The following is a 17,527-nucleotide window of genomic DNA, read 5'->3' as shown; positions in this document are numbered from 1 at the left end:
CCAGATAATAGACTAGCAGAAACCATTATATTTGTAGCAAGTTTGGCAAATTGGAGATAGAAGTTGAATCAGAATACTCTTTATTTATCAGTGCAAATGTAATGCATTATAGAAACACACGTTTTCAAATCATCACGTGACAAGTAAAACTGATGGAGTTTCAGCTAAGAGCTAATGTAATTTTCCCTTCTTCCTGGAAGAATTTTCTTCTTGAGATGAGAACGAGTGCTCTTTCCTCACCTCCCCCTGTGACACATTTGTATTTAATAAATGCCACTGTGGTGCCTTTCGCTATGTCTGAGGTCTCTTCTTGGCTTTAGATTAAGACCAACATTTTGGGCAACTGTCAAATACCCCAAAGGAAAGCAGCTATCTGATAATTAAATGTGACAACAGGATTCAATTCAGGGTGTTAATTACTTCAAATGCATTTGAAAATGTATTGTGAAGTCATAAAGGATTTTTAAAAGTCAGCTCTCACAGAGGGGAGTAGGAAACAGCAGGGCAGTGCTACTCTTTTTCCTGCCAGCTGACATTTCTTAAGACTGCCACCCCAAAGTTATCACTGAATTCAGCAACTTGCAAGCAAAAGTCTCCAAATAAACTTCTATTTCACCTGGCTACTGAGAAGTGCCTTTCCCGCATTAAGGGAAAATACCACAAAGTGCAGATTAAGAGCAAAAGCCAAGGCAGATTCACAAATGCTGAAGGATGTTTTTAAAGAAACACCAAGAACAATTAATTAGAACATCAGGAATCTTTGTTCAAGAAATAACAGTGTTAAAGGAACTTCTGGAGTAAAAATGTTTAAAAATCTGCTGAGTCCCTCATTTTTACTTCCTGGGCTGCCAAGTTATAAAAGGCCAAGCAAAGCAGAACCACTAAAGCACAAATGAGCTTGGGAAAGAATAATGCAGCTACAACCAAGGAAAGGTTTGGCCCTTCCGCTTTTAGCACCACCATTCACAGTGGTTTTCCATTAAAAAGGCAAACTCCAAGAATGAATGTTGATGCTGTTGAGCACTAGCCTGTGGGGCATTTGAAACAGTCCATTTAATATCTCAGGTCAATAGGTGGTTATTACTGGCAGCGCCTTTTCTACTCCCCTACCCGGCGTTTCATGTCTTAATAAAATGTTTTTCCCACCATGGCAAGTATCCCTGCCTTTCTAGGCACCAGACACTTGCCATTCTAGCCAAAATCTCATGTGTCCCAGCTTTGGCAATTCAAGTGTTACGCAGAGTGAACCTAATGAATTTCAACTTTAAAATCATGGTAACTCTAATTTAGGAATACTTGATCCAGAAACTTCCACACATTGAAATCTGCAGGCTCTTTCTTCCGCCTGGTGCGTTTGGACTCCACCAGCCCCTTCCAAGCACTCTACTGAGTGTTATGTACAATCAGCTCTCTGTCTATAAGGGATTGGTTCCAGGACCCCTGAAGATACCGAAATCCATGGATGATTAAGTCCTATATACAAAATAGCATAGTACAGTCAGCCCTCTGTATCCGCAGGTTCCATATCTGCACTGTCAACTAACCCCGGATAGTTCGATTAGGAACTCACAAATACGGAGGGCCACCTGTACCTACACTGTCCTGGGTCTGGACTATGTCCACCAGTGCTGACTGTTGTTGACCACTTCTTCTTTCACCTGGCACAACTTTCCACATGTTGTACTCTGCTTTTCTCACTTGCTCCTTAAACAGTCTACAGAACTTATGACAATGTCTTTTGATGCATCTACTTACACACACATTCCCTCTCCTTTTAATGCCACATCCCCATGCTCTCTCTTCCAAGTATCTTCTACTTCACATGGAAGATCCCTATTTAAGTTTTCCATGACTTTCAGACCAGAAGTTCAAACCTTTGTCTCTCTATTTTTCTCTTCCTTTACTCTAAACTTTGCACAGTGCCCAGACACAACTCTCTGGCTTGTAACCTGACTTTGTTTACACACACAAAGCTGTCTCCTTCCCAACTTCTGTTTCTTCCTAATCAAGTCATTCACCACATATCTCAATCTCCTCTTTCAGGAACCACTAGGCCACCTGCTACGTCCCTACTCCACTCCTGTATGTGCTTCCAGCATAACAGTGCAATATTCAGTTTACACATATATTTGTGTTTCTAGATAGTAACTTTTTGAAGATGGAGTCTTTGAAATATACATTAAAAGAGCAAATGAAAATGTCTTCTGTATTTTTCCTTTCTCAGTTCCACCTTTGTGTGGTTTTGAAATTCAAGAATAGAGATAGACCTTTTATTGTACCATGGAAAAGAAAAGTTACACATTTTGATGTGAAATCAAGGAAAGAACCTAAATCATCGACCACTGTGGCCTTGACAGTACCTCCAAAGCCTCTTTGGAATGGCCACACACTTTCATTTACTCTCCCATCTTCCACCAGCAAACCTCCTTGTTTAAGAACCATCTTCTTAGTATTTTAAAATTTTTTCATTTTTAGTGTTATGACAGTACTGTGCTTTAGTATTTTTCATTCAAATACACAGTAACCTAGCCACATTTTAGATTAAATCAGCTTTTCTGTGCTAGTCTATGAAGTAAATAACTCATTATAATACTGTTTCTTAGGTTAAATGTGCTCTGAATTTCAGACAACTAAGGTACAATTGAATTTTATGACTGCAACTTTTACACACAGCAGTGGGTGTTAGATGGTGCATTATGTCTTAAAACGATCCAGAATTGTTTATTTTAAATTAAAAGTAACTTAATTTAATAAAAGTTTTGAAGTTAGGTTGTCTCTGATCCATACTGTTATTTCAAGTATATAGGGAGTATCATGCCCAAATATGTCATGCGTCCATGTTCATGAGTGAATGAATTCCACGTGATGGATTTGCATTTCTAAAAATTGCTTAATAGGCTATGAAGGAAGGCAAAGATATATTAAATATGTCTTGAAGGGTATGTGTTCCCAAAACCTGAACAATGATCTTACTTTCAGAAGCATCATGGCAAAGTAGAAAGAGCCCTAGATTTAAGTCAAAAGAGCTGATGTCAGGATTGCCGTAAATTAAGTGTGTGATTATTACAGTTGACATGAAACCAACCCAAACTGGACTAAACACAAAAGGAATCTGTGTTGACTCATGAAATTGAGCAGCCGGAGTAGAAATGGCTCAGGCTGGGGAGGGTATAGCTCAGTGGTAGAGGACATGCTTGGCATGCTTAGCATGCATGAGGTCCTGAGTTCAATCCCCAGTACTGCCACTGAAATAAATAAATAAATAAATAAATAAATAAATAAATAAATAAATAAATAAATAAATAAATAAATAAATAAATAAATAAATAAATAAACAAACGAACCTAATTACCTTCCTCACCCTGCAAAAAAAAAAAAAAAAAAAAAAAAAAAGGCAAAATGGCTCAGGAAAGGATCCAGTGAAATACACAGGATCCTCTCCTTATGCAGCTTCTTCAGGGTTACCTCCCTCACCTGGGCACAAGATGGCTGCCAGCATCTCCCTGGGCTGTATCTCTCTTAAGGAGAATAGAGCAGGAATCTTTGGCCCATTATTCCCAGCCCAAATCTTAGCACATCTTTCAGATTCTTATGCCGTTTCCAGACCCACTTGTGGCAGGGGAAATGTGCGGTATTTATTGTTTCAGGTCTAAGTCACATTCTTCATGAGTTGAAGGCAATAATTGGTTTTACTTGGAAGCACATGAACTGAGCCTGGGCAAAAGTGGGGTTATTGCTGAGAGTGAAGCTGCCACAAAAAGGAGAAGTGGATGCTGCTTAGAAACAAAACAAAACCTAAAAGACCACGACAGTGACTTTATATGGCCCAAAACTCTTCACGCTTATTTCCTTACCTATAATACGTAAGAACAGTCATTCTATATATGTTACAAAATTATCCTGGGCAATAAATAAAGCAATATAGTTGGAAAGGCTCTATAATCTATATAATCTACATAGTCTATGCTTGTAAGTATATGCTTAGTATAATTTATACAGTCATTTATATCAGTATCCTTCATTCTACTTACACAGTTCTCTCTGGTTTCATTGAAATGACTAAAGATAGACCTGCTTCTAGTGAAGCATTCCTTCTTAAATATGGTATTTCATGATCCAAGGAATAGGAGAATAACAATTTTTACATGTGATTTCCCCCATTAGGAATGAACCACTTAGTTAAGGCATCCTGTTTGAAGCTGATAAATCAAGAACTAGAGGTTGAAATGTATTACTTAAAGTTATACAGGTATTCCCACCAAAATTGATATCACTTGTGGAAGTTAATTGGTGGGGAGAGAGGGAAAGACAGGACTGTTACCTAAAAGGCCACATTTCTCACAGTAAGAACTCAATATATGCATGTGAAGTTGATAAATCAAGAAATGGAGGTTATATATATTATTTAGGGTCATAGGGCAGCTATTGGAAGAAATAAATATATAAATGGTTAAAAGGAGATACTTTTGCTACGTAGGACCATGATAAAGGGGGAAAAGATAATTTAATTCTTTATTTCAAATCCTTTCATACTGTCTGAATATTTGTATGTATTTGAATTATATTTATCCAAACTATTCTTCAGGTGATCAAATATCAAAAGTAGAAACTATAAAAAAAAAGGCAATTTATTTGATGGCAATAGAGTTAAGAAATCCTAGCAGGCAAAAGTCACTACAAGCAAAATTAAATGAGGAAGGATAAATCAAGGAAAGCAGTTTCAACACACATGTCGATAGGTTAATGGTCTTTATAATATACATAATGAATTGTTCATCTTTTTAACATACCAAATGTACTAGTAATGTTACCTGAGGTAAAGTACTTAATCTCTCTGTACCCCAGACACGTCATTTATAAAATAGAGATGGTAACAGCACTTACCTTGTTGGGTGGGATTAAACGTAAAACGCTTGGAACAGGGCGTGGCTCATAACACTCAATAAACATTAGATGTTAGCTACTGCTGTTACTCCTGTTACAAAAGACCAATAAAGAAAAGGTAAGCATAATAGAAAAATGAACAAAGGATGTAAGTAGATAATGAGCAAGCGAAGAAACATAAATGGCCAATACTCTACTAAATAAGATCAGCTTTACTAGTAATAAAACAAATTAAACCAACAATGGAGTATCTGCTTTGCCTCCCAAATCTTCAAATTTTCAGAACCCCCCCCCAAAAAAACAACAAAAAACCAAAACCACATCAGTCATAATTGGGGTAAATCAAAGTTTAGGGAAATGTGAGCGTTCCTACATTACTAGTGAAAGAGAAGAGGAATGAAACTTTTACAAAGGCCATATGGCAGCATTTATAGAGTCATTAGAATTTGTGAATCCTTCCATCCATTTATTTCATTTCTAGAAACTTATCCTAAGAAGAAATTAAGGGCGTGTGCAAAAACTTCTCCATGAAGATGAGTGCACTGATTTGAGCAAGAAGTTGTACATAAGTTACTAGATGGTTAAATAAATTAGAATATACTAATATCATGAAATCCTATGCAGACATCCAAAAAGATAGAAAAAAATGTATTAATGTTAAAAGATATTCACAATACATTTTTAAAGAAAATGGGAAAATTTTAAAATGATGTATACTATTTTGGTTCAAAAAAATCAGAGCCAAATTCATGTGTATGCATGCAAGGGTGTGTGTATAACACATTACAAGTATAATTTGTATGTAAAATAGTAAGTGTTAGGTGGGAGTCACAGGTGATTTTTATTTTCTTCTTTTTGCTCATATGTATTTATTGGGAATAGATTAAACTACTTATGATTAACCCTGGTCCAAAGAATCCTCCATTAACATACTTGATAATTGGCAATCTTCATTTAAATGCAGATTCTACAGAGGTTTAAGTCTGAAATATTTTTCTACCAATGAAATAGGAGAAAGAAGATGTTGAGTGTTCTCAGCCGTTTATCCACAAAACTGAAATATTGCCAGCATTGTACTGAAACATCTTCTTGTGAAATAATTCCATAGTTTGTAAATATCTCCAGATTTTCTCAGAGATAAAATATGAACCTCATTAAACAGCTGACTCTTGGATGACAGCAAATACATACTAGGTGCTTTTAATTGTCTGTTAAGCAAATGTTTCTAAGGAAACTCAATGCAGATTATTAAAAGAGAGTGAGAAATGAAGCACTGATTTTCTCTTTTTTGAGTAAGAGTGTTAAGCTGGTTAGAGGTTCTTGCTAGAAAATGTCATTTAAAGTGTGTAACTGCCAAATGCTTGGCACTTAGAGTGAGTGACATTTTGAAAGACCACATTTCTTATAGCCTATGCATCTTAAGGGAAATTTAACATGAAAATTAATGGGATGGCTGTGAGGTTCATGCAACTAAGAAGAACCCTGAGATGTCATCCAGCTGTTCAACAGAAATGCACTAAGGATCTGTATGTGCCAGATGTTACGCTGAGTGTTGGTGATACAGCTGGATGGGCAGGCACAGTCACCGGTCCCTGCCTCAACTCCTCACTGAAGTAGGGAAATGTTACCTATAGCAGGACTTAATATGTGCAACAAAAACTTGCTCTAAAAATTACCCCAGAAAACAGCTGTGTAGGGATTGGTTCTAAACATACATCACTAAGGAAATCTATTATTTCTCTAGGTACCATCATCTCTAAGTAGATTACAAGCTCCTTGAAGGCAAGTTATACTTTTCTCCAACCCCCACGACATGCAGCTAATTGTCTGGAAGGTTCTCAAATAATCCCTGAATGAGTGAGATAATATACCCTTTCAAATACAGGTGGGGACATTTTACTAATCCTCTCATTAAAATCGAGAGGATGGATGTTTAATATTCTTCATACTACTTCTTTCAAATATTTGGAAAGCCTTGTTAGTTATCCTCATTAGCTCTACTTCTTCTCCCATTTGACCCATAACTGTACACACGGAGGTGATAAGAAGGTATCTCCTTTTGATGAGAAATGAACCGAAACTGTTATCACAACCAGAAAGTATACTATTTCTCATGGATCTGCTTAACTTGAAAACAAATTTCTTATATCTTGACACATCTTTCTGAGGTAATTCACTTTGATATTTGCCTTGGAAACTGATAATCAGCATGAAACGCATTTATTTTGATGCCTGTCCAGATACTGCTGTGATACATAATTTTTAAAAAATTATGGCCCTTTTTGCTTAAGGATTCCTTGCCCTGGCAGTCAATTCTATGTCAGCTTCATTCTTTGGACACCAGGTGGCATCACCTAGCAGGAATGGGAATACGTCTTGGCATTTTAGAAGCAGCTGGGAGGCAAAGCTCAGCTGACCTCCAGTTTAAGTCAGAACGCCCAGTGTTTGTGGCCCACACCCCTGCCTGCTGCTTCAGCTTTGTTAGTTTTTTCTCATTCCTGATCCCTGCTTCCTGTTTCCTGACTATGACTGGCATCTCCCCTATCCTAGCTCTTAATGTCTCCATTCAGATTACTGAAAGTTGACCTTGGCTTTATCCTGTGACTCTGTCCTCTTGTCTCTCAGATTAGATCTGACATTTACTCACCGCTTCTCCGGAACTCAGAACTTGCTTTGCTTCATGTCAAGCCAAGCACGACAAACTGACCTGCCAAAAATTAATAAATATAAGAAACCCATGTTGATGCCTTCTTATCTCAACTCCATTGTACTTTAATTTATTGGTGTATAAGTCAGATGTAAGTGACAGAAACCCAATTCAAATTAGCTTAAGCAGAATTCACTGACCTACTTAACAGGGATTGCCCTGACTCTGGGCATGCTGGGACTTAGGGATTCGAATATGTCTATTCTTCCTTTTTCTTTCTTGGCCCTGATTCCATCTGAGTGCAAGTATCATTTTTTCCTAGTACAGATAGATGACTGTGCAGATAGATGACCCCAGAGCAGGAGAGGATGACTAATGGCATCTCCAGGCTTATATGGTTCTAGCTCAAAGTGACACTTAATTCTCACCATGTTTGCATATCAGCCACAGAAAAGGATTCCCACTGGCTCTGCTTGTATCAGAAGATCACCCCTAGGCCAATCACATAGTACTCCATGGGAATTACACATGGTGATTGGCCAGATCTGAATCATATCCCCATCCCTGTGGCCAGTTGCATGGACTGTATTGTCAGAAGAAAACAATTGGAAGACAAGTATAATGGGCATCCCAGAACAACTACTATATTTCACAATAATAGAATGTTCAGAACGTGGTGGATTAAAGTGAATCAGCTGTCCCTATGTCATTACAAGCTTAAAAAAAAAGTTTCATGTAAAAAGGCAAAAATTATTTTCTAAATGCAGATTCGATTTGAAGAAGAGAAAAGGAAATTCTCTAGGTATGAGAACCGAGAGAAATCAAGGCAAGAGTGAGAAGCTACCACTGTCAGTGGCCATGTGATTTTGTATAGGACATAGACCCAGAGGTTTTAGAGCCAGAGTGCCGTTTCCATGTGGAAATCAGAACCCTGTCTTTTGTAGGCTCACTCATGGTAACAGATCTTGAGGAAAGTTCTTTGAATAGAGCCTGCAGTCTCAAAGGGCTCCCTCCATCACACAGGCTCTGTCCATCAGCCTTAAGAAATAGTAGGGAAATTTGCCATCTATCTGGATTTTGCATCAAAATCCCTGGCTTGGGAAGTTATGATATAAGAAATATATGCCAATGAAATAACATTAAAAGTTTTTAGGACTATTAAAACACCTGCCCCAGTCTTATTTCCCTTTCTTTATTTCCAAATATGCTAAACTGCTCTGAAGTGATACTATTTCAACCCAAACACATGGAAATCCCACAGTTAAAAAAACAAAACAAAAAAACAAAAAACCCTTCCTGAAAGTGAATTCACAATAAAAATTTAGAAGCCACAAAGGAAGTAACTCCACTATGAAGAAACTTCAGGATATTAACTCAAAAGAATAAGCACCCTAAGGAACTAAACAAAAATTACAAAATTTGAGATAAATTATAAAATGAGCATATTAAAATGACTAAAGAGATAAATGGAGTAGCAGAAAAAAGTTAGGAAAGAACAGTAAAATAGGAAACAAAAGAATGTTTCAAAATGAAAAATGCAGATACTGGAATTAAAACCTTAAAACCTTAAAAACTAAGTGGATGAGATAAATGTCATATAAAATCCAGCTGGTTAATCAGAAGAAAGAGTTTGCAAATGACCCAGAATGCAGAGCAAAATTGATCTGTGGCAATATTTGATGAGATAATGGATGATGATTTTCCAGAATTGAAGAGAAAAAGTGAAGTAACATATTATGTCCAGAGCTGGATAAATTAAAACTAACCTACATCCAAATATATTATAGTGAAATGTAGGCTCATCAAAGACAAAGTGAAATCTTAAAAAGCAACCAGAGAGGAAAGATGAATTACTTACAATGGAACATAATTTGGATCGCAGCAGTTTTCTCATTAGCAGTAATAGCTGCCAGAGGACAGTAGAATAATATGTACAAAATATCAAGGGAAAGTAACCTGCAATCAAGGTTCTGAATTCAACTGAAATACCATTCAAGGGAAAGGATGAAATAAAGAAATTTTCAACTAGACAGTTAACCACTCATAGATAATCAATGATAGAAATAGGAAACTGAATTCACAAAGGAATGGAAAACAAGGCATGGTGAGCAAATAAATGGATGCAATAACCATAAATATAATAAGGAATGACTGTGGTGTTAATAATGATGATGATTAATGGGGAGGGGTAAATTATGGTAGAAATAATATTATCCACTATAATATTCAAAGATGGTGAACATTAAATGATAGTGAAAGGAGAGATGATGTTTTGTAGAGGAAGTGGAGACACAGCAAAAGAGCTATTTTAAAGCAATCCAATTCTCACTCAAGTAGCTATGTTCATCAAAATGTTTCTCAAAATGGCACAAAAGAGTCTAACAACAGATAATTCTTTCCAGTTTGGGTTAGAAATGCTGGAATCAATTTATAATTTCAAACTGTACAAAGTATTTCTATACTGATGTATAGAATTTAGAAATATAATAATGTATCTTTTTAATGGGAGCTGGTAAAGTACCTTCCCTGGGACCTTTCCATTTTTCTGTTCAATATTATAGGCTCTCTCCTTTGTACCCCTAGTGTCTCAAGTGTGGGCCTTGTCATGTTCTGTCTGGAGTCTGTTCATCTTTCTCATTGTCTTCCTAGTTTTGCTTACCCTCTATTCTGATTGCCTTGCATTCTTTTATTGTTAGATTTATGATCCACACTAGGAACTCATCTGTTCAGTTCTTGCTAAGTCCTAGGAAGAGGAAAGCTCCCTAGATGTAAAGTGGGGGACATTTTCTGCCACACCAGTTGCTGATATCTCCATCAGCTGTATGATGGAGATTCTTTAAAATATGGTCCTTTATGTACACAAGTGACTTTGAGCCAACGTTTTAGGCAATGAACCAGTTTTGAGAAACAGCTGGAAGAGGTAGTTCTGTCTTCTGACACTAAGTCATGGTAGCTCCTTATTCATGGTAGCCTCTGTTTGAAATTTTGGCTCTCTCTCTACATTGAAGAACCTGGTGATGTTCTCTAGTCTGGGCCCAGGATGACCAGCCATGTACTAAGAGAGTGACTTGCAGTATGAAAAGTATGTGTGAGGCAGAGGTGGGTACTAAGGTGCTGATGTAATAAACACCAAGAAATTACTGATCTATGAACCAGAATATCCATGTTAGCAAGATAGCTCATTTTTGTTCTATAGTTAAGCTACTTAGGAAGCTGAATCATAATTAGCACCCACTTTATTAATTCGCCACAGGAAATTACTGTCACCGGGATTTCAAGTACCCCAAAGATCATATGATAAATGCAATTTTCCCTTGTAGGCAGACCTGTATATAAAGACAAATAACATCCAGAGGGTTATATGGTCAGTAAGGGGACAGATGAAAGGTAGACCGATGAGTTATGTTTATCTGCATCTTTCACACAAAAAAGGTATTTTTCCCCCAATGGAACTTGGAATTTTGAAGTGGTAGGAAACCACCCCTCCCCCACCAAATCCATAGCAACATTTAGGCATTTAAAACTACTCAGAGTTTGTTAGGATAAGTAAATCTTGCTCTCTCCCCACTACATAAAGCTGAGATGGTCATTTGCAGTATTTGATTCTGTGATTCTTCACAGTTCTTCTGTGACTAATCAGTCCTTCTTCTGGGGAGAAAGTGATACATTCCACTTTTATCACTATACATGAATGCCATTTGTCTCTATTTAATATCCTTTAATATCTGGTGGGGGATTTATAGTGATTCCCTCTCCTTCTCTGTGTTGTGACCAGTGGCATATATTCAAACACAGTGACCTAGTGATGGGGAATAATTCATAACTACGTATCAGGGACATCCATGAGAAGAATCAATCTTGGCTTTGGCTTCACGTGAGCTAAGATTTCCAAAGGTTGTCAAACTGGCTTTTATTAATAACATGATCTAAAACGCTACACATTAAACTTTTGGGGAGGAGGTTATAAACTTCTTTTAGAATCTGAAGAAAACTATGGCTCTCACCTCAGAGGTAGAGGGAAGTGAATCTAAACAAAAAGACAAGACTTTATATTTTAAGAACTCTGGGTTAAGATTTTTTGTGTGTCCTCAGGCATATTTCCTTTCCCATGTGCTTAAGCTTGACTTCTCATTCTTAAGAACCATTTATTTGAGGTGATCAATTCTGAAAATTTTCCAAGAAAAAATATATTCCAGAGAACAAGGGGCCAAATCAATATGCAATCAAAATTTTGGTCTAAATTAAAAGCTCTCTCTTGGCCTGGAGAATATAGTCTGTTCATATTACTTGGGCTCCATAATTAATTTACATGGCAGGCTTATTGCAGGTTTTATGTGGGCTCTGCATTACCGTGGCATGTAATTCTCAGGGAATCTGATTAAAACTTTGGGAAGGAGCAGCTGTTCAGCCATAGAGGGTGAACTCAGGGCCTATTTTTCAGAGCGTGACTATAACGCCTGACACCCTTGCCAGCTTTGGATGATAAATGAACTGTCTTTGAATGGCCAGCTCCTGTGTTAATAGCTTTAAAATATTGGTTGTTTATGGGAAAGAAGTTGGGAGCTCTTATCAATTTTCCTGTCCCAGGGTCCTCAAATACATCATTTTTTTCATTGCCAGAATGGTAGGCAGTGTTGAAGTGAAAAGGAAAAAATTCTTTCACTATTTAGTTTGTTCTTCATGGGTTAACAGCAAGAGTTTCTCATTTCAAAAGAAAGTGGAGTGAGTGCCCAGTGAATTCTTATATGAAGTGAAACATAAAATCCAGACCACATGCTTGATGGCATTATCCTATAGTAGCAAAATCATAATGTGGCTTCACCTGATTTTTTTAAAGGTACTTCATTCAATTAAACATATGAAAGTCAAATTCTGAAGCCTGTGCCAAATAGCTTATTCCCAGAATGGCAGTTAAATGGTCAGATTTGATCTAATGCCATTGATGTGAGCATGCTTTACCTGCTGCCACTAAATTAAATCCTAACCATAATATATTTGGAGGTTTATCCCTTTTGATCTTTAACCCCATCTCCACCTTCACCTGCCTACTTTGTTTTTATGAACATTAGGATATCATCTTCTAAGTGGAGTTAATTCTCAATGATGTGACTGTTGACCACTTATACTTTCAGATATTGTCTATCGTTCTAATAGCAGTTTGCTTTTAGCCTTTTCATTAGCATGTTTATAAGACGAAGCTGTGAAAGCTAAAAAATATATACATATATGCATTCAATTTTGTTTTATTAGTCATTCTGGTAAAAGTTTTGGTGGAGGAATTTTAATTAGAACATACCTCATGTGTAGATCGTGTGTTTTACTTTGTCCGTGAAGTGAAGGCTGGGCTGGGAGTCTGGATGATGACTCTATCATTTACTGACTTCATGCCATTGAGCAAGTCAGTGCACCTCTTCAAGTCTGCTTTCTAATTTCATCAAGATGGAAGCTTCAGTGGGATAAAGAAGTGGGACATACATCTATCCCAATTTAAAAGGTAAAAATCTGTTGGGATTTTAGAAGCAAGATTACACTGACGATATAGATTATGAAAACAGATGAGATCAGTGTCATGGGGAAATGAAACTATAGAAAACCAAAGTCCAAGACATGTATAATTATTTACTAAGATGGAATAAAAGACTATTTATATCCCTAATACAAGAATAGTTGAAATTTTAAAAGTAAAATCATAGAAATTTAAAATATAAAAATCAAAATGAAGTACTTGGTAGATGAGCTGATATGGTTATCTACTTAAAAATACAGGGACTCCCCCTAGAAGAAAATATAGGCAAAACATTATCTGACATACATCTCAAAAATGTTCTCCTAGGGCAGTCTACCCAAGCAATAGAAATAAAAGCAAGAATAAACAAATGGGACCTAATAGAACTTACAAGCTTCTGCACAGCAAAGGAAACCATAAGTAAAACAAAAAGACAACCTATAGAATGGGAGAAAATTTTTGCAAATGAAACCAACAAAGGCTTGATCTCCAGAATATATAAGCAGCTTATACGACTTAATAAGAAAAAAACAAACAACCCAATCCAAAAATGGGCAGAAGACCTAAACAAGCAATTTTCCAAGGAAGACATACAAATGATCAATAGACACATGAAAAAACGCTCAATATCACTAATTATCAGAGAAATGCAAATCAAAACTACAATGAGGTATCACCTCACACCAGTCAGAATGGCCATCATTCAAAAGTCCACAAATGACAAATGCTGGAGAGGCTGTGGAGAAAAGGGAACCCTCCTACACTGCTGGTGGGAATGTAGTTTGGTGCAGCCACTATGGAAAACAGTATGGAGATTCCTCAAAAGACTAGGAATAGACTTACCATATGACCCAGGAATCCTGCTCCTGGGCATATATCCAGAAGGAACCCTACCTCAAAATGACACCTGCACCCCAATGTTCATAGCAGCACTATTTACAATAGCCAAGACATGGAAACAGCCTAAATGTCCATCAACAGATAACTGGATAAACAAGAGGTGGTATATTTATACAATGGAATACTATTCAGCCATAAAAACCAACAACATAATGCCATTTGCAGCAACATGGATGCTCCTGGAGAATGTCATTCTAAGTGAAGTAAGCCAGAAAGAGAAAGAAAAATACCATATGAGATCGCTCATATGCGGAATCTAAAAAACAAAAACAAAACAAACAAACAAAACAAAACATAAATACAAAACAGAAACAGACTCACAGACATAGAATACAAACTTGTGGTTGCCAAGGGGGCAGGGGGTGGGAAGGTATAGACTGGGATTTCAAAATGTAGAATAGATAAACAAGATTATACTGTATAGCACAGGGAAATATGTACAAGATCTTATGGTAGCTCACAAAGAAAAAAAGGTGACAATGAATATATATATGTTCATGTATAATTGAAAAATTGGGCTCTACACTGAAATTTGACACAACATTGTATAATTATTATAAATCAATAAAAATGTTAAAAAAACAAACAAACAACAACAAAAAAAACCCAATATCACATTGCAGAGATGATGGCAGAAATTGATGCCACCATTAAAAACCTAAAAAAAAAAAAAAAAAAAAAAAAAAAACCCAGGAGACTCAAATGTCAAAATTTAGAGAGCTCAGAAATCTGGCTGGACAGAAGACTGACACACAAAATAGCTTTCTTAAACTTCAGCAACAACTGATGATAAAATGTAATGGGAAAATTATTTAGTTCACAGTAGCATTTAAAATTTTAAATAAACTAGAATATCCCTAAATATTCTATTATTCTATTAAATAAACTAGAATATCCCTAAATAATAAACGATATGTGAGAAGAAAAATCTTAACTTTAGTGAAGGACAAAAAAAGACAACCTCAATAAATGAGGAGACCTACTATGAAATAGGATGGGAGGATTAAATATTGTACAGTAGTTAACCCTCCCCCCAAGTAACCTTCAAAATAATCTCACTCCTCAAATCTCAACAGATTTTTTTGAGGTAATTCTAAAGTTCATGTGGAGCTTCTGCTTAAAACAGAAGGACAAAATATTTTATTCTCCTAGATGCCTTCAAAACAAAGTAGAACTATGAAAACCATTGAAAAATAGGAAATTTTCATAGCACATGAAACAGTGAAATAGTCCCACCTCCAAACCATAAACTATGAAATATTTAAGTATGAAGTATTGCTGCCAAATAATGTGAAATCATGAACAAGAGATGGAAAGATGCTGAGCCAAGGCAGTTCCTCTCGGACCTGACAGCATATCACATCACTAAAAGGAGCAGCTAATTTAATATTCTGTTATTTTGAGCACAGATAAGATCAGGTTGGATGGGCCAAGGAAGAAATGGAGGAAAATAATCTGACCTTTCAGAATGAAAGATGAGTAGAAATCATGCTGACCTACATTCTAGTTTCCTAGCTAGGGCACTGGAGGAGGCTATTTGCATTGGAGGAAAGGGAAAACAATTTCCAAATCAAAATATAATTTGTCTGTAACTTATGGGTCTTTTCTCTATGGCACTCAATTTGAATTCTGTGGACTGCAAAGAGATGTATTCCCAACAGAAAGAAACCAGATTTAGTGACAAATGTATAAGACAGACAACTTGGGGCAGTTTTTGAACATGACCCTCACATTCTTTGACACTTCTCCCACAGGGAGATGAAGCCTGTGTTCCCTCCCCTTGTCCTCTTGAATGGATAAAATGCAGAGGAGGGGATGCTGTACCAGTTTCTAGGCCCAGACCTTAAGAAACTAATAGCTTCCATTTCCTGTCCCTTATGACACTCCCTTGGAAAGCAGCCACCTTGCTGTGAGGTCAAGCCGCTCTGTGAAGAGTACCACCTGGGGAGGGAATGACAGCCAGCCCACTTTCCAGATGTGTCGGTAGTTCATCCTTGAAGTGTATCTTTAGAACTGCCCTAGCTGATGCCACTGCAGCAGAAATGAGCTGAACCTGCTGAGCTCTGCCCAGTTTGCAGATCTGTAAGCAAAACAACTGATTGTTGTTTCAGACCACTAAGTTCTGGGGTGGTTTGTTGTGCAACGATAGATAACCAGAACCAAACCCAAATTAAAACTTCAGTTGGCTTCAGTTTACTCAACTCTATTCCACCCATTTCCCTGTATGCCTGCACTATATTATTCTTTAATAAACAGCCAGTCTCTTTTAAAGATGAATGATAATCAGAAAGCAGGGAGTAGGACATATTCATCAAAACTGCAAAGTATTTTTTAAAATTTAAGCCAAAGAAGAGCCCATAATCCCCCAATTTACCAAAGTATTAAAGAAAAATTTAAACAAAGAATTCTCCACTATTATGAAGGACAATATGAATTTTCTTTCTCCCTCTAGATATAGATACAGATATATGATTCAAGACTTCATGGGAGAGACATAAAATAATCAAGGGAGATTAAAAGTGTGCTGGCAGAACTCAGGAGAAAAGCTGGAGAGATAAAATCACTGACGAGATTTAAAAAACACTTTAGAAACAACAAAAACATGATGAACTCTGAAAACACTGTCAGGAACATAGAAGATAGACTTGAGGAAATAACAAAAGAAAAGAACAAAGATATAATAATGACTATAGGGAATATGATAGAACTGGATGACAGATAATTGAGTGCTTTTGAGAAGAAAACACATGGAAATTATTTTAAAACATAATAAAGCAATATTCTCCTGAAATTATGTAATAAGTGAATTAAAAGACTTAAAGGAGTCACTGGATACCAGGAAAATGTCATTTGGAATCATCAACACAATGAGGTAAAATGGCAAAGTTTTTGAATTTCAAGTTTAAAGAAAGACAGAAAATCCAAGTTACTTACAAAAGCAGAAATGATTAGGTTGGCCTGGGACTTGACCACAGTGACATTCAATTTCAGAAGATGGAAAGGCCACACATTTTCACTTTTAAGGGAAAGAATGTGAAACCCAAGTCAAATTATTCTTCCCATATAAAGGCAACAGATTGGGTGTTTTAATAAATAGTGTGAGTCAATGGGCTATTCCTTTGGAAGAAAAAGTTAAATGCCTAATTCACATCATTTCTAAAAAAGAAACTCTGGAGGGATTACAGAACTAAATGTTGAGAAAAAACTATGAAAATATTAGAAGACATTTCTATAATTTTGTAATGTTAATGGTCTTCCTAAATAAGACTCAAAACTTAAAAACAGTAAAATAAAAAATTAACCAATTTATACACAAATTTTAAAAAGTAAATAACAGCATAAATAGGAGACAAATGACAGACTAGAAGAAAATATTTGTGACATCTTTGACAGTCTTAATATTTTAAATACACAAAGAACACCTACAGATCAGTGTGAAAAAAATAATACAATAAAAATCTGAATAAAAAATACGAACAAATAATTTGCAGGTCTCTGTATGTGTGTATATACATGTACGTGTACATATATATATACATATACTGAGGTAAAATGATGTTTATTTACAAATAGGGAAAATATAAATTCAA

General features: G+C 36.3%; 1 protein-coding gene across 10 annotated transcripts in view; it reads left to right on the top strand.

Moving 5' to 3' along the window:
* Nucleotides 1-17,527, top strand: part of SLC9A9 (solute carrier family 9 member A9) — a 607,901-nt gene that overhangs the window by 286,456 nt on the left and 303,918 nt on the right. The window lies entirely within an intron of this gene.

This window comes from Camelus dromedarius, chromosome 2 (assembly GCF_036321535.1).
Source record: "Camelus dromedarius isolate mCamDro1 chromosome 2, mCamDro1.pat, whole genome shotgun sequence".
Classification (NCBI taxonomy): Eukaryota; Metazoa; Chordata; class Mammalia; order Artiodactyla; family Camelidae; genus Camelus; species Camelus dromedarius.
Note: the sequence above shows the minus strand (reverse complement) of the source record. Positions and strands in the feature narration are given on the sequence as shown.